The following is a 27,643-nucleotide window of genomic DNA, read 5'->3' on the forward strand; positions in this document are numbered from 1 at the left end:
TTACTGTGGTAAACCAAGGCACATGGCAAAGGATTGCTATAAAAACCAGAATGATACCAAAAGTGAAAAGTTGCAACAATGCAACTATGCATCATCAAGTAAACATGGTGATGACAGAATTCAGCACTATTTATATTGACAAAATGAGTAGTTGCTTGTCATGTAGCACACATGCTCAATTCCACAACAGGAGATGTATTAGGATCAGGAGATATTTGGTATACAGATTCTAGCACCTCCACTCATATGACCAGTCATGTGAGTGGTTTAGAGATATGTAGAAAATGAAAAACCAAGGTTAAATAGAAATAGGTGATGATCCTGCACACCCCATTGCACATGTTGGTAAAGTGCCGTTGTCTATGTGTAGGATGGCAAAAAAATACTAGGAAGATATACTTTATGTTCCAAATATTATAAAGAACCTAGAATCTATGACAGATGGTTAAGTAAGGTCTACAAGTGAGTTTCAATCCTCAAAGGTGTTCTATGGAAGACTTTAAAAATTAGTGCTGCTTGGACAAAGGGTTGACTAGGGTCTACAAGTGAGGTTCAATCCTTAAAGGTGTTCTGTAGAAGACTTCAAAATTAGTGCCATGTGGTTGCAAACATGTGGTTGCAAAGGGTAACAAAAATGGCATGCTTGTATAAGAGTTTGTGTCCTTAATGTTTATCTATCAGGGATTCCATCGACCAATCTTTACATCTATTGATGTTCAGAGAACTTTGTAGGAAAATGACATCAGACTACATGTAGTTAGTAAATATGATGATATTTAAGAAGCGAGATATCTGCCTAGAAAACCATGTAGACATCTACAATCAGCATATCCATCCCATGGTATCGGATTATCATGCATGGGGTGCAATCCTGAGGAACCCATGTAGTGTAAATGTAGACACAAAACAACTATTCTTGACTAATCAATCAATTTGTAGCTAGGAGAACGATGAAATGTTGGACCATTTTGAGACAGATTTATGAAAAGGGATTGGTTGACATGCGGACTGCTTCAAAGCCTTGAAAGCTAGCTTCTTATCCATCTATGACCCAATCCATGTGTGGTCATTGTCTACCACCATATTTTGGCCCTGATAGAAGAGGAAAAGGGGGAAAGTGCATTGTTTTTTACAACTTTACAAGTTGGATATCCCACCTTTGACAAAATGGAGGATGAAGAACTAGAAAGATGGGTGAACAAGCATGGCCTATCTCACATGCAGCTCAATCTTATAGGACCAAGTGAAGTGAAAGATCCCTGTCCCCACAATTCAGGGGTGCTAGCAGCGAAAGTAGCACTTCTTGCGCGGGGCAGGGTCCCTCACTCGGGGCCTCGCCCACGTATATCCAGACAAGAGACTAATCCCTCGGTTCTACCAAAACGAACCCGGAAAAACTTCCCTCACCCGGAAAACACGGGCGATTCCTCCAGGATATTTTTACTCTAACGTAGTCAAAAGCCTTACTAACTGAACTGATCTGACCGAACCCATAAGTCCCATAGTCAGATCAAGGAAAAGATTGCACTTGGATCATAGAGAGACCAACGCTTTTTTTCTCATTGAGAGGCGCAGCCATTGATTCTTTTCCATAGAACACTTTTTATCCGGGATTTACTTCATCTATCGTACCATAACAAAATTGAGTCTCATTTAGGGATCCATCAGTCCAGCCTAACCCCATCTAGTCCCGTGGATTAGCCAACTGCCCAACCATTGTAGTGATGGGATCCATTTAAGAATTTGATTAGGTTTTGTCCCGGGTACTAGGGAAAAGAGTTCCCAGGTCCCCCTAGCCGGATATTCATGCAAACTTAAAACTGGACACAACACTTACACACCCAATATGAAATTGCCTTTTTCACAGATTCAGCTATCTTTAAAACAATCTTTTAATGAAATTATAGTATCACTGATCATAATCCTCCAAAATTATCCGGTTGAATCCTAATTTCCAATTTTTCCTTCATCGGTGTATCTATGGCATCATTGGCAACCAGAACGCTCACCACCTGTCCACTTAGGGGCCTTTTCAATAGTAACTAGCTCATAGTAACCGGCAATATTTTTACTTATAAAAATCAAAATGGAATCTCCGTTGAAGATCAACCAACAGATCCATATAAAAGAGCCATGGACTCATCCGTTGAGGACCAGTAAGGTCAATCAACCAGATCCATGTCCGAACTCAGAAAACAACTCTTACTCCTTGTTCCAATATCTTCCCCGATGCACGTGTGGATATCTTCGGTGACCCAAAGCCCGAGCACCATATGGTCAGCACCCTCTAGGATCCTTCACAAGTCACCTAGCGCTTCACTCATAGGCCGCTTCCTTGGTCCCTCATCCACCGTACCGGAAGCTCACCATTTAAATCGAACCAAGGCTGGTCAAGACCTCGGCCGACCTTGCTACGCGAGAAGTCCTCCGTTGACTCTCCGTCGCTGTTGCAACTTTATTAGATAAGTCTCCACCTATGACCTCATTCACAAGACGATCAAAATGCTTCCCCAGCATTCTTGACATAAAACGGTCATTTAAAAATAGCTCATAAATACAGTTTCTATAACAAACTCTCGTCTTTCCACATTGTTCCACATCAATCCTCATTTATTTTATGTGTATTCCCATTCTTATCACATCATTTTCTATCTCATCACATCTTTTCTCATTTATCCATATCAGATCTCATCCACTTACATCTACCCATATCCATATCTCATCTACCCATATCCATATCTCATCACATCATATTTATTCACATCACATATCACATCTATCTCAATTTACATCACACAACACATATATTCATGTCACATTACATCTCTTTACATCACATATCACATTATTTCACATACACATCTATATCCATTCTTCATATACACATACACATACTCATTCACATCCAGTCTTCACATACACATTCACATCCATTTTCATCACATACACATTCACATCCATTCTTCACATACACATCCATATCCATTCTTCTCATACACATTCACATCCATTCTTCACATACACATCCATATCCATTCTTCACATACACATTCACATCCATTCTTTCACATACACATCTACATCCATTCTTCCCATACACATCCACATCCATTCTTCCCATACACATCCACATCCATTCTTCCCATACACATCCACATCGATTCACATGACATCACATCTCATCCATTCACATCCCATATCATTCATTCACATCCCGATTCACATGACATCACATCTCATTCATTCACATACCGATTCACATCACATCTCATTCACTCACATCTATCCATTTCACATCACATCACATCCATCCATTTCACATTCACATCACATCTCATTCACTCACATCTATCCATTTCACATCACATCACCTCCATCCATTCACATCCATCACATCACATTCATTCATTCATTCACATCTATCTGATTCACATCACATCTCAGCACTCACACATTACACAATAAATGATTCTTAAGTGCTGTATTACTGTTAAACTTGTATAATGCTATTCTGCTTCAGGGTTCTACTCTTGTTTGAAGCAAGAGTGGCCACCAATTCACTTTGGAGAGGATTGGCTCAGGACACAAGAGCAGAGTAACAGTGCATAAACACCATTAAGCTTTTACAAAGGGGGGATGCTTCTATTTATAGGAAAATGTGAGCCTCTAACCAAGCAAACTGATTCTAGAATTTTTCAGATTAGTTTGGTCCATTTTTGACCATTTTTGGGTCAGTTCAGCTTACTTTTGGATCTAGTTGAAACAGGAGAGAGGAGAGATGAAAATATCTCATTACTTTTGAGTTTAAAACTCCTCCACACATGTGAAATAGGCGCCTCCTTCATGAGGGGAGATCCCCACACTGAGGTGTCGAAAATGTATCATTTTCTCTAAATATCTCTTAATTTTTAACTAATAAACCTTGTACTCAATCAACTCTTCATCTTATGTGAGCATTTACTCATTTTTGGGGGTTTTTCTTTTATTCTTCAATTTATCTCCTCCCTACATTTGGATTAATATTATTGGTCCATAGGAACCTTAATTGGACCATAATCCAAATTTTTTTGAAAATCTAGACCCTTAGGCTAAGGTCCTTTATACCTATTTTCAATTAATTCCAATTGCACATTGGAAAGTTCTTTTTGAATTTGTGTTTTAGGGGAAACCATTTTAGACACTAGGAGGATTTTTATAATATACCTATTTTCAATTAATTCCAATTGCACATTGGAAAGTTCTTTTTGAATTTGTGTTTTAGGGGAAACCATTTTAGACACTAGGAGGTTTTTTATATCCAAAAATATCTTAATTTTGAATTACCTCCCTCTAGATATTTTCTCTCTCTAGGCCAAAACAGGATAAAATAGGATCTTTCTTTTATTTCAAAAAGGGGAATAATTATAAGATCATAAGGGGAGGTTCTTATACCTGCACACCTCAAAAGCTGGAGGGAGGAATCTTACAGAAGGGGAATACCTGAGTTGCCTGTCATCATACAAGCAACTCAGGACTTGTAAGACCAAGTGAAGGGGAAAACAAGAGCTCGGGACACCAACATGGATCCTGATGGAAGTGACACGGAACCACCCTTGAGGGCCACCATTGAAGAGAAACGAAAGACACCAAGACTTTCCAAGGATAGTGACATATGAGCAAGAGAGATAGCCTACTAAGGAGATGGAGTTGCTAGACCCCCTCGATCATGCTTTTGAGGACACACCACAGCTAGCAGATGGTAGCAATCTGCATAAAGAAGAAGAGGTCCCACCCGATAAAAATTAGAGAACCACACCACCATGGGTGTGTGACCCTCTTCTTAGAGACTTTAACCGTATAGAATCATTCTTTGAGGTAAGAGAATTTTCCCACCTTTCCCATATCTAGATTTTCGATAATGTAATCTACAGAACGGATAAGAAGCTTCCTTGTAGGGAACCAATCCATGGAGTGCACAGATTGGAGGTTTCTCTTATGTGGCTATACCTAAGACATCCTTTCACAAACAATGGATATAGAATATGACAGTCTAAGAGTGCAAGGGTTATAGAAGACCAATTGATGATAGAGTTTTCAACAGCACAAAGATGAAGAACTAGCCAAAGTGGCAGCTTAGATACCTTCGTAATCATGATTGTTGGGCACGTGTACTACATTGCACCAGTTAACCCTCGATACAATCAGAATTTTCTTGCTACACTTCAAGGATAAGAAGGGAGTCATACAGTAGCACAACTACAACGAGTCTCTTGTGTAAGACCTCGTCTTCGAGTCTCTTGTTAACTTTTTTCCATACACCTAAAATCCCCGCTATATGTGTAGGGATAAGAATCTGGCCACTCACTGGGGTAATGTGAATGGGGGGAATTCTATCATTTCTCAAGTGCAAAGCTTTCTTCTTCTCTTGGTCTCTTTCCTTCTTGTTACTGCTTGATTGTAGTTGCTTAATTGTAGTGTGCTTGCTTGTGCATGTTGATGGTGTGTATGGAGTGTGTATACTTGCTTGCTTGAGTGAGAGAGTGATTGAGTATGATCATAGAAGAGGGCGGTTTAACCTTTTTACCTTAACCATTTCCTTTAGGAAGGATTGTTCATCTGCTTACCTTATTCATTAATGAGAAAAATTAGATGACAAAGGACTTTTTCTTCTTATGCATAACCATTAATAAAAAAGGGCTCTATGCATAAGCTTAATGCATATTAAAGATATTATGTGTAAGAAAAATGTTTTTAATGCCCAAGCTTATTCTTATGCTCTTATGATAAAGCTTATTCTTATGCTTATTCTTTCATGATAAGCTCTTATGCAACACAAGCGCATGCTTTTTATGCTCTTATGAAGCTCTTATGCACAAGAAAAAAGTTTTTTATGCACAAGCTTATGTATACAATTTTTTATGCATAAGCTTATGCACATATAGGATGTATGAGCTTTATGTATAGTATGCTTATACTCTTATGATCAAGCTTATGTATAAAATTCTTTACATATAAGCTTATGCACATATAGTATGTAAAAGCTTTACACTTATGAAAAAGAGCCTTTTGCATACACTTCATGTATAAGCTTTATGCACAAGCTTACATAAAACTTCTTCTTGAATCTCTTATACAAAAGCATACAACATATGTATATACACTTATGCATCAGCACTTATGCCTAATCATCATAAAGCTTTATCCATAAGCCTTTTGTTTCTTTTTCTCCATCTTTTTGTAACTTCTTGTTCATTTCCTTGGCTTATGCTGGCGTTTTCTTTGTATTTGTATGGACTTCTTTAGTATATCAAGCCACCCCTCTCCCTATCAAGACAAACTCTACACTCATTCTATAAGAGTTTTCTCATCATCATCTTTATCCTTGGCACCTTGTGCATTAGGGTTTATAAAATTTTCATGTTAAATTTTAAGTGTTTATTATAGATAAAAGCTTTTAAAGACCTCATGCATAAGCCTTTGAGCATAAAGAATTATGTATAAGAGCATATGAATGAGTCTTAGACTGCTTATACTAGTTTGGGTATACAAAAATGAAAAAAAAAAGTAATCACAAAGTTAAATTCCCCCCCTTCTTGTTGGTAACCTTGAGGATTATGATGGCCAAAGAATTCTTTGCATTTTACGCTCTACTTAAATAGAATCAAGATTATCGCATGGGCCCAGTCATTTAGCTTATCAAGCCTATACCATGGCTTATTAATGGGTCTCAAATCCTACGATTGGGGGGGGGGGTAGGCTACTTTTTGTATCAACATGCAAACTCTCTTGGTGATATACATTGGAGCATGTTGGAGAACTTTGTGCTCCAAGATGCAAACTCTCTTGGTGATATACATTGGATCATGTTGGAGCACTTTGTGCCTTCTCACTATTAACTTGCTGTATATGGATGACCTTTTGGGGAGGATTTAGGATGCTTTTTATATATTGACATTTAAACTCTCTTGGTGATATAAATGTAATTACCTTGTTAATTAAGAGAATAAGGTTCATTGGTTGGTTGGAAAATTTATCTCCAGTAGCCATGAGGTGGAAAAGATGGTCAAAGTGAGTTCATTTCTTTCTTTCTTTGGTTGGTTGGATAAATTTATCTCCAATAGCCATGAGGTGGAAAAGATGGTCAAAGTGAGTTCATTTCTTTCTTTCTTTCTCTCTTTGTTTTGTCTTTGTTGTTGCCTTGCTTGTTAGCCATGACTATGTAAATAAATGTTCATGCAAGTTTAAATTTGTAAACTTTAATGTCATGGATTTTATCATATGATACTTTATACTAAACCGCTTGCCTTATCATTATCATTGGCATTGGGATTAATCTCTTTCTTGCATCTCTAGCATGTTAAGATGTTGATTCTAAAACATTTCTACACACCCTTATCTTCTCTAAACATAATTCTCTTTCTTGCATCTCTAGCATGTTAAAATATTGATTCTAATACATTCCTACATACCCTAATATTCTCTAGGCACAAATCTTAAGTTGGTATATCAGAGCCACCCATCATTACTTGTGTAGCCATGTACCCTAGGATAGTCTAGATTAGCAAAACAATTAGTTTCCTTAATTATCTGGAAAGTTATTTTTCCCCTCTTTTCCCAAGCGTCAAAATCATCAAGAATCAAGTTTTCTTGGCTCATCTACTAGAAGAAGAGACTGAATGGAGTGCCTACCTCAACTAAAGAAGCTACAACACATCAAGATGGCCAACATTTACTAAATCAAAAGCTTCAAAACACTCTAGTAGTAGTCAACAACCTAAAAACAGCTACTAGGGGGTAAAATTAATCATTTTCTCATCAAATGTTGTAAGTTATCAAATATGCTATGTATGATGTATACATCAAATTTTTGAGCACAAACAATAAGTATTGGAGATTTAATCAAATAATTTTTTGCTCTATTAGTAAAATAATACCTTGATTAATAAGATACTTAGCACTAATTATAGTCAAGTTTCTAAGCCATTAAGGGTTCTACTTTACCATTGGGGTGTTTCTAAATACTTTTGCATCATAAAAGTTAGTTTACCCCTTCATTTAGTACTCTAATTTACTATCCTAAAATAAGGTGGCCGATTTATAGCGTTTTAAGCCATTGAGGGTTCTACTTTACCATTGGGGTGTTTCAAGTTTCTAAGCCATTGAGGGTTCTACTTTACCATTGGGGTGTTTCTAAATACTTTTGCATCATAAAAGTTAGTTTACCCCTTCATTTAGTACTCTAATTTACTATCCTAAAATAAGGTGGCCGATTTATAGCGTTTTAAAATTGGGAAGTATTAAACATATTTAAAAAGCATATCTCCACCTTTGTAAGGGACTAGACACTAGTATTTGGGTAACCCCATTGCAAAGAAATTCCCATCTTTTATAAGGAAATCAAGGCAAATCCACTCATAGTAGATAAATTTAATGGTGATGGTTTCCATACATGGCAGGTCAACCTTGAGTTGTTGTTCTCATGAAAAATGGGCTTTGGGGGATAGTAAGTTGAAGGGATAAATGTTTAGAATAAAAAAGAGGAAGAAAAGGGGTTTTGGCTTGGACGAGATGTTAGATCTCTAACCATCATTGCATTAGGGCTAGGAGATATTTTCATCCATCGTATGACATTGAAAGATAACTTTAATAAAGGAGCATTGGATGAACTAGAAAAGTTTTTTGGCGCACCACAAGGAGTGGTATGTGACCCTCAAATAACTTGAGGGAGAGTTTTGGAATAGCAAATGATATAGGGTAAATGCTAGGAACAATGAGTGGTATGTGACCCTCAAATCACTTTAGGGAGAGTGTTTGAAGGAATCAACGCTTTTTCCTAAATTGAATCAGGCACAGCCATTGATTTATTCTTCAGAGATGTCTTCAGGATTCTAAATTAACTACTCGAGTTCTAAGCGTATTCCTATTAATCAATTTTATTATTAAAACTCTACTGATTCCAGCTTAACCCCATCCGGCCCGTGGGATAGCCACCACCCAGCCACCACTGGAATAGTAGAACCAGACAAGTACTCACCCACCCATAATTGAAAGCCTTTCTTAACTTTTGCTTTAGAATACAGATACTCACACACTCCTCTTTAAACTTTAATTTTTAAAAAAATCCATTGACAAACAATTACTGGTTACAGATGTCATAACTCAAAATTTCCATTCAATCCTTGATTTTCACAAAATAGTCACTCTGGACTCTCCGTTGAGACCAGCGGGTCAGCAACGAGATCCAGTAACAGATTACAATAATTTTCTCGTCATCATTCATATATACATCTTCCTCCACGACATACACATGGGTGTCCTAAGTACTGCGAGCCTGTGCATCGCCTGGTCATACCCTCCAGGATCCTCCTTAGATGTCGTGGCACTTCACTCAGGGATCGCTTCATCAGCCCTCGCCCATCGTACCGGAAGCACACCATTTTACACCATACCCAGGCTGGTCAAAACCTGGGCAAGTTTTTGCCGCGTGAGCCGTCCTTTGAACATTCCTCGCCAGTTGTTGCAACCGAAATTCCCTTAGAAAAAACACATAAACCAAAAGCTCCCTCCAGCATTCTGGTGTAAGACAGCCCTTTAAGAAAACAGGGTTTCTATGCAAGTTTTCAGTTTTGATTTTCTTTTGAATACAATCGGTATTTCTTAAATCTGTATCCCAATACTTCTAGATCACAGGCTTGGATTCCTAAACAGGATTCCTCGACTTCTGTAATCTTAATGCTCAGATCAAAATCAAAGGTCTCAACTTAGTTTTAGATTTGGTGGGTGATTTGAGTGTAGATTACTGAAGTGGTCACATTGTGTATTCTTGAAATTGACGAAGGAGTTATGTCTTGGTCATAGTCTGATTCAGATTTTTAGACTAGAAAGGTTCTCTCTGAACTCTCTTTATCGAAGGGTAATATTTCAATTGCTTCTTTACTGAATTGCATTAATTGAGTACTTTCTTAATTGAATTCACGAATTCCTATGAGGGATAAATTAATCATTAAACTAAAATTCCGACTTCGATAGATTTTTTGAATTTTCTCATTATCATCCTAGAGAATATGAAACGGTAAAATTTTCTTCCACAAAGTATTTATTTAATTCATTTACCAATATTCATGGGATTTAAACAAAGGATTAAAGAGAACTTTTGTTTTGATATAAAAAAATTTGTATGCATCTATTTATGCATAAAATCCAACTTCTAAAGAACTAACACTTTTATATAAAAGAAAAATCCTTTTATGCATCTATTTATGCATAAAAATCCTTTTATGCATCTATTTATGCATAAAAATCAATATTAGTGAAAGTAACACTTTTACAATAAAAATTTTCTTTTATGCATAAAAATTCATTTTGATGAAAGTAACACTTTTATAATAAAAAATATTCTTTTATGCATCTATTTATGCATAAAAATCAATATTGATGAAAGTAACACTTTTATAATAAAAAATATTCTTTTATGCATCTATTTATGCATAAACATCAATATTGATGAAAGTAACACTTTTATAATAAAAATATTCTTTTATGCATCTATTTATGCATAAAAATCAATATTGATGAAAGTAACACTTTTATAATAAAAATATTCTTTTATGCATCTATTTATGCATAAAAATTCATTTTGATGAAAGTAACACTTTTATAATAATAAAAAATATTCTTTTATGCATCTATTTATGCATAAAAATCCATTTTGATGAAAGTAACACTTTTATAATAATAAAAATATTCTTTTATGCATCTATTTATGCATAAAAAATCCATTTTGATGAAAGTAACAGTTTTATAATAAAAATATTCTTTTATGCATAAAAATCCATTTTGATGAAAGTAACACTTTTATAATTAAAAAAATATTCTTTTATGCATCTATTTATGCATAAAACTCCATTTTGATGAAAGTAACACTTTTATAATTAAAAAAATATTCTTTTATGCATCTATTTATGCATCAGAATCTAGTTTGATGAAAGTAACACTTTTATAATAAATAAAAATATTTCTACTATGCATTTTTCTATGGCTAGAATGAAAATAACACTTTTAGAATACACAATGGTGGGGATTACTCTTTTTGAATGATAAAAGATAAAACTTATTTCACCAAATTTTAGAAAATTTTGCCATAACCTCCTTTGTATGGCTGACCATTTTTCAATTTTTTCTATCTTAAAATTACTTAAAAATTATCTCCAAATGGTTTTAAGCACTCTAAACTAATCAAATTTCACTTTTAAAAAAGAAACAATATGAAAAGTTTAATTCCAACTATTAGATCACTTAACTAGGATAAAGAAGGGTTGATTTTAAGAATGAGAGAGGGGGAAAGCCTTTCCAACAAGGCATAGCATCGATTTATCATTTCAAACAAAATAAAAATTAGAAAACCATTAAAAGAGTAAAGAAAAATATAAGATTTCTAACTTACATGAATTCTGGGAGCTTTCCTTTGGCTTGATGGTTTGAGGGATCTACTCTTGTTTGCAACAAGAGTGGCCACCAAATCTTCAGAAGAGGGAATGGTCAAAAACTAGTGAATTATTAAGAAATTCACAGTTCTTGGCTCTTGGGAGGAGTAGAGTAACAGTGCATAAAACACTATTAAGTTTCAACAAAGGGAGAGGCTTCTATTTATAGGAAAAAGTGAGCTCCTAACCAAGCAAACTAATTCTAGAATTTTCCAGATTAGTTTGGTCAATTTTTGATCATTTTTAGGTCAGTTTAGCTTACTTTTTGGAACTAGACTTGAATTAGGAGAGAGGAGAGATGAAATATCTCAATTTTTTATAATTTAAAACTTCACCACACATGTGGAATAGGCGCCTCCTTCATGAGGGGGGAAGTCCCATTGTGAGGTGTGAAAAATCCATTTTTTTAGTATTGCCTTTGGTCCTTAGTCCACTCTTCATCTTATGTGAATATTTACTCATTTTTGGGGGGATTTTCTTTATTTCTTCTATTTATCTACACATATTTGGATGAATCTGATTGGCCCCTCAAAACCTTAATTTAAAATTTTTAAAAAATCTGGACCCCTAGGATAAGGCCTCTTAAACAGATTATACTTGATTTCTAATGCACCTTCTAAAAATCTTTTTGAACTTTTATTTCGGGGAAATTTATTTTAATAGTAAGAGATATTTTTCCATCCAAAAATATTCAAAATCTGAATAATCTCTCTCTAGAATATTTTCTCTCTCTAGGCCAAAACAGGTAGAAACAAGATCTTTTATATTTTTGAAGAGGGATTTGATTACAGGGGAAGATGCTGGATATCTTGAGAGGCTGGGGAGGAATCTTACATTCTCTCCCACTTGAAAAATGCGAGATGTCCTCATCTCGCAAATTGGGAGTAATCCTGCAACAGTTCGGCTTCTTTCTCCCAAGTGGCATCTTCAAAAGGATAGAACTTCCATTTGACCAATAATTCTCTCAGAATTCTATTCCTAAGAACCCTTTCTCGAACATCAAGGATTTCTTCTAGTTGGAGTTCCATCTGCCCTTGGGTTGAAGAAGTTAAGATTTCATCATCAAGCACATGATTCGGGCTTGGTACATACTTTTTAAGAAGGCTGACATGAAATACATTATGTACTTTGAGATGAGGAGGCAGAAGAAGCTCGTAGGCTAAGTCACCTACTTTCTTTGTAATCAGTTATAGCCCACAATATCTGGGGGATAACTTCTTGTACTTCCCAAGAGATAGAGAACTTCTTTTGGGGCATACTCGAATGAAGACCATATCTGCTTCTTTGAATTCTCTGTCTGTCCTCTTCTTATCTGCATACAGCTTCTGTCTATCCTGGGTAGCTTTTATATCTTTGCAAATTGCCTGCATTTGCTGCTCCAGGTCATCAAGCATCTGTCTGGACATCTCGACCCTAATCAATGGGTCGGACCAAGTAAATGGAGTTAAGCAATCTTGTCCATATAGAGCTTTGAAAGGGCTCATCCCAATACTACTGTGTAAGAAGCATTGTAGGTAAACTCGACTAGGTGCAAATAGCTTAGCCACTTCTTGGGTTCCCTGCCACGCATGACCGAGGTATATCTTCGATTACTTGGTTTACCCTTTCTGTTTGACCATCGATCTCGGGGTGGTAAGCTGTGCTGAGATCCAAGAAAGTTTCTACTGCTTCGAAAAATGCAGTCCAAAATCTTGACGTGAATTTGGGATCTCGATCACTTACTATTCTTCTGGGTAGGCCATGCAATCGGAAGATTTCCTTGAGGAACACTCTGGCCACATCCACTGCAGTGTAGGTTTCTTTTACTAGAATCAGATGGGCAACTTTGGTTAGTCTATCAACTACCACAAAGATGGAGTTGTAACCTGATTGCGCTGAAGGTAATCTAGTAATAAAATCCATACTGATGCATTCCCACTTCATCTGGGGGATGTCTAATGGATGTACTTCCCAGGCATTTTTACTCTCTCGGCCTTGACTTTCTAACAGGTCAGACATTGACGTACACGATTAAGCACATCCTTTTTTAGACCAGGCCAAAAGAAGCTTTTCTTCACAGACATGTAGGTTTTGATGAAACTTGTGGATGTCCTGCAATAAGGCTGTCATGGGATTCATTCAGAATTTGACCCTTAGTTCCCTCATCATTGGGAATGCATAGCCTACGATTATAATACATAATTCCATCATCTAGGCTATACTCTTGAACTCGGTTCAAGGGTATACCCTTGAACTCGGTTCAACTCCTGTGGAGTTTTTCTTTCCTGCATAAGTAGGGTAGCAATAGGGCTAAAGAATCTATCCTGCATGATCTTCTCTCTTGCTTCAATAATCAAAGGATTTGACACTGCAGTAATTGCAAGCAAGGAGGCTTTTTTGCTGAGGGCATCTACTACCACATTTTCTTTGCATGGGCGGTACTTGATTTCAAAATCAAATTCCTACAGGGTCTGCATCTACCTTCTTTGGTGCATGTTGAAATCCTTCTGAGTGAAGATCCACTTTAAGCTCTGATGATCTGTCATCAAAGTGAATCTTTGACCCAGTAGGTAATGTCTCCACAACTTCAAGGCATAAACTACTGAAAGTAGTTCCAGGGCGTGGACATCATAATTCCTCTCATGCATTCTGAGTTTTCGAGATTCATAGGCCACTACATGACCTTCTTGCATGAGTGCACCTCCCAGGGCAAAACCACTGGCATCAGTTACTATCTCAAAGGGTAGAGAGAAATCTGGCAGCTTCAGAACAAGATTGGTTACCAAGGTGGTCTTCAGCTTATCAAAAGCACTCTGGCACCTGGCAGACCATGTAAACGAAATATTCTACTTGAGAAGTTTTGTTAGGGGGGAAGCTATGAGAGCATACTTTGGTATAAAAATTCTATACCACCAGCCAATCCCAAGAATCCTCTCACTTCTTTCACTGTCTTGGGTTCAGCCCAATCTATGGTTGCTTGGACTTTTGTGGAATCTGGAGAAATTCCACCTTTTGATACCAGGAAAGCCCAAGTATTCAACATGGTCGGCACAGAAAGTGCATTTGCTCTTTTTTGCAAAGAGTTGGTGCTTCCTTAGAATCTCAAACATGAGCTTCATGGTCAGCTGTATTCTTTGAGTAAATCAGAATATCATCAAAGAAAACAAGAACAAAATCATCCAAGTATTCTCTGAGAATGTCTTACATTAGGCGATTGAATGTAGCTGGGGCATTTGTCAATCCAAACGGCATGACAGTGAATTCATAATGCCCATACCGAGTATTGATGACTGTCTTCGGGATATCTTGCTCATTAATCCTGATCTAATAATACCTTGATTTGAGATCTATCTTTGTGAAGATCTGGGCTCCACTTAGCCTATCCAAAAGCTCATCACTTCTAGGGATAGGATACTTATTCTTAACTATCAGCTGATTGAGACCTCTATAGTCCACTGAGAGTCTTAGTGTTCCATCTTTCTTTTTGTGAAAGAGAACTAACGCACCCCAAGGTGAAACACTGGGTATTTACAAACCCTTGTTCCAACAGCTGTCTAAGCTATTCCTTGAATTTGATGGCTTCAGGAAACTAGCATGATTCTATCACATGATCTATTTCCCGAATTGGAGGCATCTCTGTTAGCTTTGCTGGGAATAAATCATCATAATCACTTAACCATTCAGGTTCTTTAGCTTTTAACTTTGAGTCTACCGCATTCATTTTGACAAGATAAATGCACTGCTTCTTTCTAAGTCCTTTTAGTAGTAACTTAAAAGCTTTTACTAACTGCAAGCTTGGGGATCCTAAAATTCTGGTTCCTTGAACTTTGTTTCCGTGAAGGTCACAGAAGGAAATGGTTCCATTATGACAGTGAATGTCAGCTTGATTTTTATGGAGCCAATCCATTCCAAGGATCCCATAAAAAACTCCCAAAGGTGTAACTCTGAACTGGCAGACAGTTAAATTCCCATCTAGATTAAACTGAATACGATCTGTCTCAAGGTGAGTGAAAAGAATCTTCCCACTTTCCAATTCAACTTGCATAGGTTTCCCTAATTTCTGATTTAAGACTAGCTTCTTACGCAAGCATCCAGGGGAAATGAAAGAATGAGTACTGCCTGAATTAATCAAAAGCTTAAAAGGCTTACCCTGATACTCAGCTAGAGTATGAATGACGGAGAATTTACGATTTGGCCCTTGGTTTTCAATTGGAGTTCTCCTAGGATTTCCCTGATTTGGGCGAGATGGACCTTGATTTGACTGATAGGAAGGGGCTGGTCTCTGCACTCTCGGTCCTTGACTTCCCTGTCCCCTTGACATGGCAGGAGTTGGGCAGTCTTTCAGTTGGTGACCAAAACCTTGGCATCCAAAACACCGGTTCTCACTTCTGAGCTCATCCCTCTGAATCCTTGAAAGAGGTGGGGCCCTTGAGAAAGTGTTATGTGGGAAGGGTCTTCCTTCACTTCTGAATCTTCCAGTATCCTAATTTTGATTTGGGCCTTGCTGCTCTTTGGGGGTGGAAAATTTGAAATACTTCCCCGGGGTTTGGAATCTTTTAAAATTAGAGGGTGCAGGCTTTGGCAGGACCTTAACAACAAAGGCTTTGGCAAAGTCCTTTGCCATTCTTACTGCTTCGGCCATTGAGACAGGTTTGGCATTCTTTACTAAGGTGTCCAATGGCTCGTTCATTCCTCGAATGAACCTGGCCACTGCTCTTCATCCAACTGAGGGGAATATTTGAGGAGAAGGACAAAAGCTTGATGGTACTCTTCAATTGTCCGGCTATCCTGCTTTAGTTCCAAGAACTCATTCATTTTAGTTTCAAGGAAGCTCGGATGACAAAACCTCTTTCTAAGGTAAGCTTTAAGATCGATCCAGGTCTGGGTATTCCGATCGAGATAGTTAGTCTCGCAGTGATTCCTCCATTGCGACCCTGGCCGTTTCCACAATCTTTAACCTGGCGAGAGCCATCTTGCTTCTCTCATTGTAGCCAGTTACATCAAAGTATTCCTCCATTGCCTCAATCCACTTTTCCACCACTACTTCACCGAACTGCTCCCCTTTACCCTTGAAGGGACCAGGTTGGGATCTGTGCAGGGCTTTTCGAACATCCGGATCTAACTCTTCGTCTCATCGGTTAGAGGATCCGGTTGCCTTGCACGGGCCGCGCGCCTCATGATTCTGACAAAATGAGATTTTTGTTAACTTTACTTTGACAACAGATTTATGATTATTTAATTTTTATGATTTATTCTTTAAACATATAATTATTTCATCATACTTCATGAAACAAGATTAACCATATTTCACAATCATGAAAACAATTTGGAATTTTTCGCAAAACATCATTTATCAAAAGTTTTCGATATATACATAGAGCATCACGGCTCCCCAAAATCACTGTCTCAATTGTATACGCATAATGAAGCGAAATTGCAAGGGAGACATGCCATGGTACACACGATTCGTTACAGAAAGAGGTGCTGTAATTCTATCTCTAGGGATAAAGCGACTAAGAAGCCTAAAAACTCGGCAAAGTTCTGAAGTTCCTGGGTGAATGATCAAAGAGTTGTACATGCTCAACAAGTCCTAGCCTTATCAGAATCATGGCTAAGGAAATATTTTGCCTGAGCCTCTAACGCTGACTGGTACTAACATTAATACATTGTCCTCCATAGAACCACATATACCGACGTCGCTCAAGAGGATCAGGAAAGTAAAGACTCTCAAAATGACGCGCGAGTCTCACTCTGCTCACTCAAGTTGTAGCAGAGTTGATGAGGTGCTCAAATGCAAAGGCTATCATATCCTGACTCTGGGAGAGTTCAGGAATGCCAGATAGATTCGGGGTATCCATCTATAAATTCCAATTCAATTTATGAGTTTTCAATTTTCGAAGTTCCTTCAACATAATATTAACAAGCGAAAACATTATTTCCTAGATTTACTTTAAAATTTTTAAGCAATTTCTGCTACTGTTACGTAAATTTACAACGCTCTGATACCAACTGTGAGATCCCACTGCCCCCTCTGCACACCAGATTCTCGGATGGTGGCCGCAGAAGTAGCTTCCTCTTGCGCGGGGCAAGGTTTCTCACTCGGGGCCTCGCCCTCGAATGTCCGGGCACAAGACTAAGCTGGTGGTCATTTCGAAAACCGGAACCGGGAAAATTTCCCATGCCCAAAAAGCGAGGACGATTCCACCATTTTTATTTTCTTAACGAATTCTTTTAACGAGGTCAAGATACTGAACTACCTTCATCTGATAAAACCTGATAGAAGGGAAACTATTACAGACTTAACTTTGAAGGAATCAACACTTTTTTCCTAAATTGAATCAGGCACAGTCGTTGATTTATTCTTTAGAGAAGTCTTCAGGATTATAAACTAACTACTCGAGTTCTAAGTGTATTCCTATTAATCAATTTTATTATTAAAACTCTACTGATTCCAGCCTACCATCCGGCCCATGGGTTAGCCACTGCCCAGCCACCACTGGAATAGTAGAACTAGACAAGTACTCACCCACCCATAATTGAAAGCCTTTCTTAACTTTTGCCTTTAGAATACAGATACTCACACACTCCTCTTTAAACTTTAATTTGAAAAACAATCCATTGACAAACGGTTACAGATGTCATAACTTAAAATTTCCATTCAATCCTTGATTTTTACAAAATAGTATCACTCTGGACTCTCCGTTGAGACCGGCGGTTCAGCAACGAGATCCAGTAACAGATTACAATAATTTTCTCGTCATCATTCATATATACATCTTCCACGACTTACGCATGGGTGTCCTAAGCACCGCGAGCCCATGCATCGCCTGGTCAAAACCCTCCAGGATCCTCCTTAGGTGTCCTGGCACTTCACTCAGGGATCGCTTCGTCAGCCCTCGCCCATCATACCGAAAGCACACCATTTTACACCATACCCAGGGTGGTCAAGCCCTAGGTAGGTTTTTGCCCCATGAGCCGTCCTTTGAACACTCCCCGCCAATTGTTGCAACCAAACTTCCCTTAGAAAAAACACATATACCAAATGCTCCCTCCAGCATTCTGGCGTAAGATAGTCCTTTAAGAAAACAGGGTTTCTATGCAAGTTTTCTGTTTTGATTTTCTTTTGAATACAATGGGTATTTCTTAAATCTATATCCCAATACTTCTAGATCACAAGTCTGGATTCCTAAGCAGGATTCCTCAAATTCTGTAATCTTGATCCTGAGATCAAAATCAAAGGTCTCAACTTAGTTTCAGATTCGGTGGGCGATTTGAGTGTAGATTACTGAAGTGGTCACATCGTCTATTCTTGAAACTGACGAAGGAGTTATGTCTTGGTCATAGTCTGATTCAGGTTTTTAGACTAGAAAGAATCTCTCTGAACTCTCTTTATCGAAGGGTAATATTTCAATTACTACTTTATTGAATTTCATTCATTGAGTACTTGCTTAACTGAATTCAAAACTAATCACACGAATTCCTATGAGGGATAAATTAATGATTTAACTAAAATTTTGACTTCGATAGATTTTTTGAATTTTCTCATTATCATCCTAGAGAATATGAAACGGTAAAATTTTCTTCCACAGAGTATTTACTTAATTTATTTACCAATATTCATGGGATTTAAACAAAGGATTAAAGAGAACTCTTGTTTTGATATAAAAAATTTTGTATGCATCTATTTATGCATAAAATCCAACTTCTAAAGAAATAACACTTTTGTATATAAAAGAAAAATCCTTTTATGCATCTATTTATGCATAAAAATCAATATTAGTGAAAGTAACACTTTTACAATAAAAATTTTCTTTTATGCATCAATTTATGCATAAAAACCTATTTTTATGAAAGTAACACTTTTATAATAAAAAATATTCTTTTATGCATCTATTAATGCATAAAAATCAATATTGATGAAAGTAACACTTTTATAATAAAAAATATTCTTTTATGCATCTATTTATATATAAAAATCAATATTGATGAAAGTAACACTTTTATAATAAAAATATTCTTTTATGCATCTATTTATGCATAAAAATCAATATTGATGAAAGTAACACTTTTATAATAAAAATATTCTTTTATGCATCTATTTATGCATAAAAATCCATTTTGATGAAAGTAACACTTTTATAATAATAAAAAATATTCTTTTATGCATCTATTTATGCATAAAAATCCATTTTGATGAAAGTAACAGTTTTATAATAAAAATATTCTTTTATGCATAAAAATCCATTTTGATGAAAGTAACACTTTTATAATTAAAAAAATATTTTTTTATGCATCTATTTATACATAAAAATCTATTTTGATGAAAGTAACACTTTTATAATTAAAAAATATTCTTTTATGCATCTATTTATGCATAAGAATCTAGTTTGATGAAAATATTATTTTTATAATAAATAAAAATATTTCTACTATGCATTTTTCTATGCCTAGAATGAAAATACTTTTAGAATACACAATGGTGGGGATTACTCTTTTTGAATGATAAAAGATAAAACTTATTTCACCAAATTTTAGAAAATTTTGCCATAACCTCCTTTGTATGGCTGACCATTTTTCAATTTTTCCTATCTTAAAATTACTTAAAAATTATCCCCAAATGGTTTTAAGCACTCTAAACTAATCAAATTTCACTTTTAAAAAAGAAACAATATGAAAAGTTTAATTCCAACTATTAGATCACTTAACTATGGTTTGAGGGATCTACTCTTGTTTGCAACAAGAGTGGCCACCAAATCTTTAGAAGAGGGAATGGTCAAAAAACTAGTGAATTATTAAGAAATTCACAGTGCTTGGCTCTTGGGAGGAGTAGAGTAATAGTGCATAAAACACTAACAAAGGGGGAGGCTTCTATTTATAGGAAAAAGTGAGCTCCTAACCAAGCAAACTGATTCTAGAATTTTTCAAATTAGTTTGGTCAATTTTTTATCATTTTTAGGTCAGTTTAGCTTACTTTTTGGAACTAGACTTGAATTAGGAGAGAGGAGAGATGAAATATCTCAATTTTTGATAATTTAAAACTCCACCACACATGTGAAAAATTTTCTTCTATCTTCTTCTTCTCTACTCAACCAACATAACATAAGATAAGAGTACACACTATATGGGTTAGTACTCAACTATTACAACATACAAGGGTCAATCCTCCTCCCTAAATGAGCTGGCACTATAACTATGCCAGTCTCTAGTAATCCAAAATGGCTGTCACACAGCCTGTCATCCCACTAGCCGCATATCACCCATAATCTCACCAACCATGACAATGGTGTAGATGTGGAAGCTATCACCCAGGCGGGTCATCAATGTCTGCCGTATCATTAGTTGAGCTCGATAGCTCAACAATGTGGTGGGAAAAATCCTCTGACTTCCTTTACCTTCTATATTTATTGCCAGTTAATAACAACTTGCACCATTTCTTGGATCAGCTATTATTCCATATCTTGACACTATGAACTTTAGATATTTAATCTAGTCAGTAAAGAAGGTACACTTACTCTTCTTAGTGAAAAGTTTGTGCTTTCTTAGGGTCATGATTCTCCTGATCTACAACATTCTTGGAGTAAACCAAAATATCATCAAATAAGACTAAAACAAAATCATCTAAATGTTCTCTAAAGATTTCTTACATTAATCGATTAAGGTAGCATAGGTATTAGTTAATCCAAATGGCATTACCATGAACTCATAAAGTCAATATTGGGAATTAAAATCTGTCTCAAGAATACCATGCTTCTTAATCCTAATCTGATAATATTCTGACTCTAAGTCAAATCATTATAAATATACCACAAAAACAAGATGCATGGTAAGAGTCAAAGAAAACAAAAAAATATGAGTTTAAAAAAGTAATGTGTTGGAGTTTTGCTAGAAGAACCTTCTACATTGGTACACCTTTTTCTCAATAACCATGGACTATACACATCTACATTAAACACTAGAAAAAGGTTCTACACTAGTATGCCTTTTGCAATACCCATGTACGATACATATACACACAAGTAGACACATCCACTAGGAATATGTACCACCATATCCTCAGCACCTGCAATGATCCTCATCATTGAGAGTCATTCGGGTATATTTCTAGATGGGGGGGACCATGACGTGCATAATTCTAACTAATGATATATGACCCATTTCCTAAACCCTCCTTAAATTAGTAGAATCTTTCCACGGCCTTCTACTTCAACCACAAAATCGTCACATTTGGATTACTATAGTGTAGCATAGTTATAGTGCAAGCTCATATAGTCAGGTTCACACTATGGACCATTGACCATTAAATGTTTTATATTAGGTGAGTACTTCCCTTATACTGTGTACTCTTATCTCTTTATGTTCGTGGTTGTAGAGAAGAGGAGAAGATAGAAAAAAAATTAGTCATCCATCTCTTTCTTGCGTGTTGATCTCTCTTGTGTCTTGCTCTTTCTTGTATTTGTGTGTGTGTGTGTGTGTGTGTGTGTGTGTGTGTGTGTGTGCTTGCAAGGAACTCAAGAGCTCTATCTTCCCCACATTCTCTTTTTATGGTATTAGAGCTCTGGTTTATGAAAGAGCTAAGAAGACAAGTAAAAGATAAGAACAAGGCAAGTAAGAAAGCAATACATAGATAAGAGTATTTCCATCTCTGTCCCTCTTTGATTTTGGAGCAACACCTTTGGTAGTTGACTGTGAGAGCTACAAGCACATAGGGAAGTCATTGTCCCATATTGAGGTATCATCTAGTACAGATTACAATAATCATTTCGTCCATCATACATATCTTCCACGACATACGCATGGGTGTCCTAGGCACCGCAAGCCCGTGCATCGCCTGGTCAGAACCCTCCATGATCCTCCTTAGGTGTCCTGGCACTTCACTCAGGGACCACTTCGTTGGCCCTCACCCATCGTACCGGAAGCGCACCATTTTTCAACCATACTAAGGCTGGTCAAGACCTGGGCAGGCTTTGCCACGTGAGTTGTCCTTTGAACACTCTCCGCCAGCCGCACTTCCCTTAGAAAAACATATACCAAATGCTCCCTCCAGCAGTCTGGCGTAAGACAGTCCTTTAAGAAAATAGGGTTTCTATGCAAGTTTTCAGTTTGATTTTCTTTTGAATAGAAGGAGTATTTCTAGAATCAGTATCCCCAAAACTTCTTGATCGGGCTTCTGAATTTCATACCAAAATTCCTTGAATTCTATAACCTTGATCCACAAATCAATTCGAAGGGTCTCAAACTTAGTTTCAGATTTGGTGGGAGTTTTGAGTGTATTTTTCTAAACTAGTCACACCTTCTGTCCTCGAAACTGGCGAAAGAGTTTGGTCTTGGTCATAGTCTGATTTAAGGTTCACGTCAGATAAGATTTTTCTTGAACTATCTTTCTCAAAAAGGTTTGATAATTCAGTTACTATTTTACTGAATTTCTTTCTTTGAATATTCACTTAACTGATTTCTAAATTAGTTACAAATTCCAATGAGAAATAAATTAATCATTTATCTGAATATTTCGATCTCGACAGATTTCTTGAATTTTCTTTTTACAATCCGTGTGAATATAAAATGATAGAAATTTCTCTCTTAGAGTATTTAATTATTCATTTATCAAATACTCATAGAATTTAAACATAGGATTTAAGAGAATTCTAATTTTGATATAAAAATTCTTTATGCATCTATTTATGCATAAAAATTAGCTTCAATGGGAATAACACTTTTATAAAAAAATCCTTTAATGCATCTATTTATGCATAAAATCAAATTTAATAGAAATAACACTTTTAAAATAATAAGAATTTCTTTATGCATCTATTTATGCATAAAAATTAATTTTTATAAGAATAATGCTTTTATAAAAAAAATTCCTTTATGCATCTTTCTATACGTAAAAATCAAATTTAATAAGGATAACACTTTTGTAATTTAAAAAAATCCTTTATGCATCTTTCTATGCATAAAAATCAAATTTAATAAGAATAACACTTTTGTAATAAAAAAATTCCTTTATGCATCTTTCTATGCATAAAAATCAAATTTAATAAGAATGACACTTTTGTAATAAAAGAAATTCCTTTATGCATCTTTCTATGCATAAAAATCAATTTTTAATAAGAAGAATACTTTTGTTATTAAAAAAAATCTTTATGCATCTTTCTATGCCTAAAAATCAAATTTAATAGAAATAACACTTTTGTAATAAAAAAATTCCTTTATGCATCTTTCTATGCATAAAAATCAATTTAATAATTAATATCAGTGATATCCATGCATATTCCTAGGTGAATATGTACATGGAGTAATTAGAATATTTCTTTTAGATGCAAAAATGATGGGAATTACTCTTTTGGAATAACATAAAAATAAACTTTCTTTTTCACAAAATTCTAAAAAATTTTACCATAACCTCCTTTGTATGGCTGACTATTTCTCATTTTTATCATTCTTTATTTATCTTAAATTAACCCAAATTAGATTTATAGAACTCTAATCTACATAATTTTCTGAATTCAAGAGAGTAAACAATAGGAAGAGTTTAATTAATCCCTTAGTTACTCTTTCTAGGATTAAGAAAGGCTGGAATGTAAAGAAGAGAAGGGGGTGGCCTTTTCATCAAAGGCATAGCATCTGAATTTAATTCAATCATTTTCAAAACATAAAAATCAAGAAAACCATAGACTTTTCATTTAAAATTTGTAAACAAAGTAAGAGAATTAGCTTACATGGAGCTTGTAAGCTCTCCCTTGACTTGAGGGATTGAGGGTTCTACTATTGTTTGAAGCAATAGTGGCCACCAATTCACTTTGGAGAGGATTAGGCCAAAAACAATTAAATTATTAAAAAATTCAATATAGATGGCTCAAGACAGGAGTAGAGTAATAGTGCATAAATACCATTAAGCTTTTACAAAGGGGGAGGCTTCTATTTATAGGAAAACGTGAGCCTCAAGCCAAGCAAACTGATTCTAAAATTTTCCAAATCAATTTGGTCAATTTTTGATCATTTTTGGGTCAGTTTAGCTTACTTTTTGGATCTAGTTTTGAACAGGAGAGAGGAGAGATAAAAATATCTCATTTTATTGATTAAAAAATGGGGGTAATGATGAGAAAAAGGTGCCTACTTCATGAGGGGAGATCCCCACTCTGAGGTGTCAAAATTCAGTTTTTTAATTCTTTTCTTTGGTCCTTAGTCCACTCTTCATCTTATGTGAGCATTTACTCATTTTTGGTGGGTTTTTCTTTTATTCTTCAATTTATCTACTCCCTACATTTGGACTAATCTTATTGGTCCATAGGAACCTTAATTGGACCATAATCTAAAATTTTCAAAAAATGTTGACCCTTAGGGCTAAGGTCTTTTGTGCACATTATAATTTATTTCTAATGCACCTTAGGAATTTCTTTTTAAACTTCTATTTCGAGGGAATTTATTTTAATAAGAAGGGATATTTTTCCATCCAAAGATATCTAAAAACTGAATTACCTCTCTCTAGAATATTTTCTCTCTCTAGGCCAAAACAGGTAGAAACAAGATCTTTTATTATTCTGAAAAGGGGATTGATTACAGAAGAAGAAACTGGACATCTTGAGGGGCTGGGGAGGAATCTTACATCCATTCACATCTCATCGCATCCATTCAGATGTCATCACATCACATTCACATCCATTCACATCTCATTGCAATTACATCCACATCCATTTACATCGCATCACATCTCATCACATCCATTTACATCCACATCCATTTACATCGCATTCACATCCACATCCATTTACATCGCATCACATCCACATCCATTTACATCGCATCACATCTCATCACATCCACTCACATCTCCTCACATCACATTCACATCTTATCACATCACATACACATCTTATCACATTCACATCCACATCCACATCCATTTACATCACATCACATCTCATCACATTCACATCCACATCCATCCATTCATTCACATTCATTTTCATATTGTATTTTCATTCCTTAAGCTTTATTAAATGAGAATTAATTCTAAACTTTCGTTTACTCATTGGATCCTCGATCCTCCCAGGGATTCCATATTCTCTTTTTTGAATAAGAATTATCCAAGTTTTCTTGATGGATATTTTCATATTCTTTCTCAAATTTCTTAAGTAAACTATATTCAATATTCTTCTTTTCGAGCAAAAGATTCATGGGATTTACAAAAACCAATTCTACCCATATTTTTCAATAAAGTTAATAATGCTCAAAATTTCACTTTTGATAAATACTCATAATTTGATTTATGCCAAAATTTTCTCTTTTACCATTTAATTTCTTGGATCTCAATTACCATGGAAATTCCTCTTTTTGCATAAAAATAAATTTACCAAAAATTTCTCTTTTACCATTTAATTACTTGGATCTCAAATATCATAGGAATTCCTCTTTTTGCAGAAAAATAAATTTACCAAAAATTACTCTTTTCTCATAGTCAATCAATTATGCATAATTATAAAAAAAATTATCTCTCATGAATATGATGAAAATCATTCTTTTTTGCATAGGATGTCCAATCCTAGAATATGGTAGGAAGTCAATATTTTCTGAAAATTTTGCCATAGCTTCGCTCTATTACTGTGATAATTCTCAATTCTTTTCTAAAAGAGTAAAAGCTTGCAAATAGTAGTTTCTCTTTTATGCTTAAAATCAAACTATGAATTTAAATCATAATAAAATTAAACATAACTATGATTATCCCACTAGATTGATCTAATTTCAACATTCCTCTTTTTCCAATTTATTAGGATAATCCATTTCTCATTTAGAATTAATTAGAGTAGTTTTTAACGACTCATAAATAATCTAAAAGAATTTACCATTATTTTAATAGCATAAAATCATAAAAATATCATTTTCTTAATCTCTAGCTTATCAATCCTAGAGTTTAGCTTTGAATTAAGAGACTATCATTGAGAAGCATCCTTTTTCAAGGGATTTAGCCATAAAGATGGCTATTCTTTTAGAGAGAGACATTTACTTAAAGAAGCATTACAAATAAGAGCATAAAGATTAACTTTCTCTTAATTAAACATCAAGACTTTAAGGGAAAGTTTGATTTGAATTAAAACAATCATTTAGAAAGCTTCTCAACCTTGAGAGGGGTTGAGAAGAAGAAAGTTATTGAGAAAATTAAAAAAAACCATAAAATTTGATTTTACCTCTAAGTTTGTTAGAAAACATGGCAGCTCAAGGATGGATTGAGCACATGATTAGAGCAAGGATTAAGAACTAGGAAGCAAGACTATGCTTAAGCATGGCTAGATTAGCTAAAGACAAATTTTCACAAAAGACTAAGGGTCTATTTATAGGTGAGGGAGGCCATTACCAAGTCCAACTGGGTTCTAGAAATTTTCATGTTCAATTTGACTCAATGTGGACAAGATTTGGACCAGTTTGGCTCCTAGTCCTAGAATGATGGGCGTATATACAAGCCGGGGGAAAAAACCTCCTAAAGAGGGAAAAAGTGCCCTGGTGGTCCTAAGTGCGTTCACACACATCACTGCCTATATATATAGCAACAAATCCCCCCTGGGAGGAGTGATGGTGTGAACAAGAGCTGGCACTCATGTATAGGGAAGTGCCATGCCCGAAGTAGACCAGTCCACAAAGGGGAGCAAGCCCAAAGCTTTGCAGAAAGCTTTGAACTTCTCACGAGGAAGTGCCTTTGAAAAGATTGGCGAGGTTGTCCTGTGTTGGCACATAGACCAAGCTGATCTCTCCTGCTGAGAGTCTCTCCCTAACATAGTGATAATGCACCTCAATTGGTAAAAAGGTCATTGGATGTAAGTGGGTTTTTAAGTTGAAACGAAAGCCAGATGGCAGTGTGATGGCAGTGTTGATCGCTATAAAGCTAGACTTGTTGCAAAGGGTTATGCTCAAGAAAAGGGCATTGATTTTGATGAGACCTTTGCTCCCACTTGTCGTATGACTACCATTCGTAGCATTTGTGCATTGGCAGCTCATAATGGTTGGAATGTACATCAGTTGGACATAAAGACTGTGTTCTTGAATGGAGATTTACATGAGGAGGTGTATGTATCGCAGCCTCGTGGTTTTATTTAGAGAGGGCAAGAAAGCAAAGTGTGCAGGTTGAAAAAGGCTTTATATGGTTTAAAGCAAGCTCCACGAGCTTGGTATGAAAAGATACATGCATATTTGACTGCACATGGTTTTCAAAA

The sequence above is a fragment of the Cibotium barometz genome, chromosome 19 (assembly GCF_041138505.1).
Source record: "Cibotium barometz isolate CiBa-2024 chromosome 19, ASM4113850v1, whole genome shotgun sequence".
NCBI lineage: Eukaryota > Viridiplantae > Streptophyta > Polypodiopsida > Cyatheales > Cibotiaceae > Cibotium > Cibotium barometz.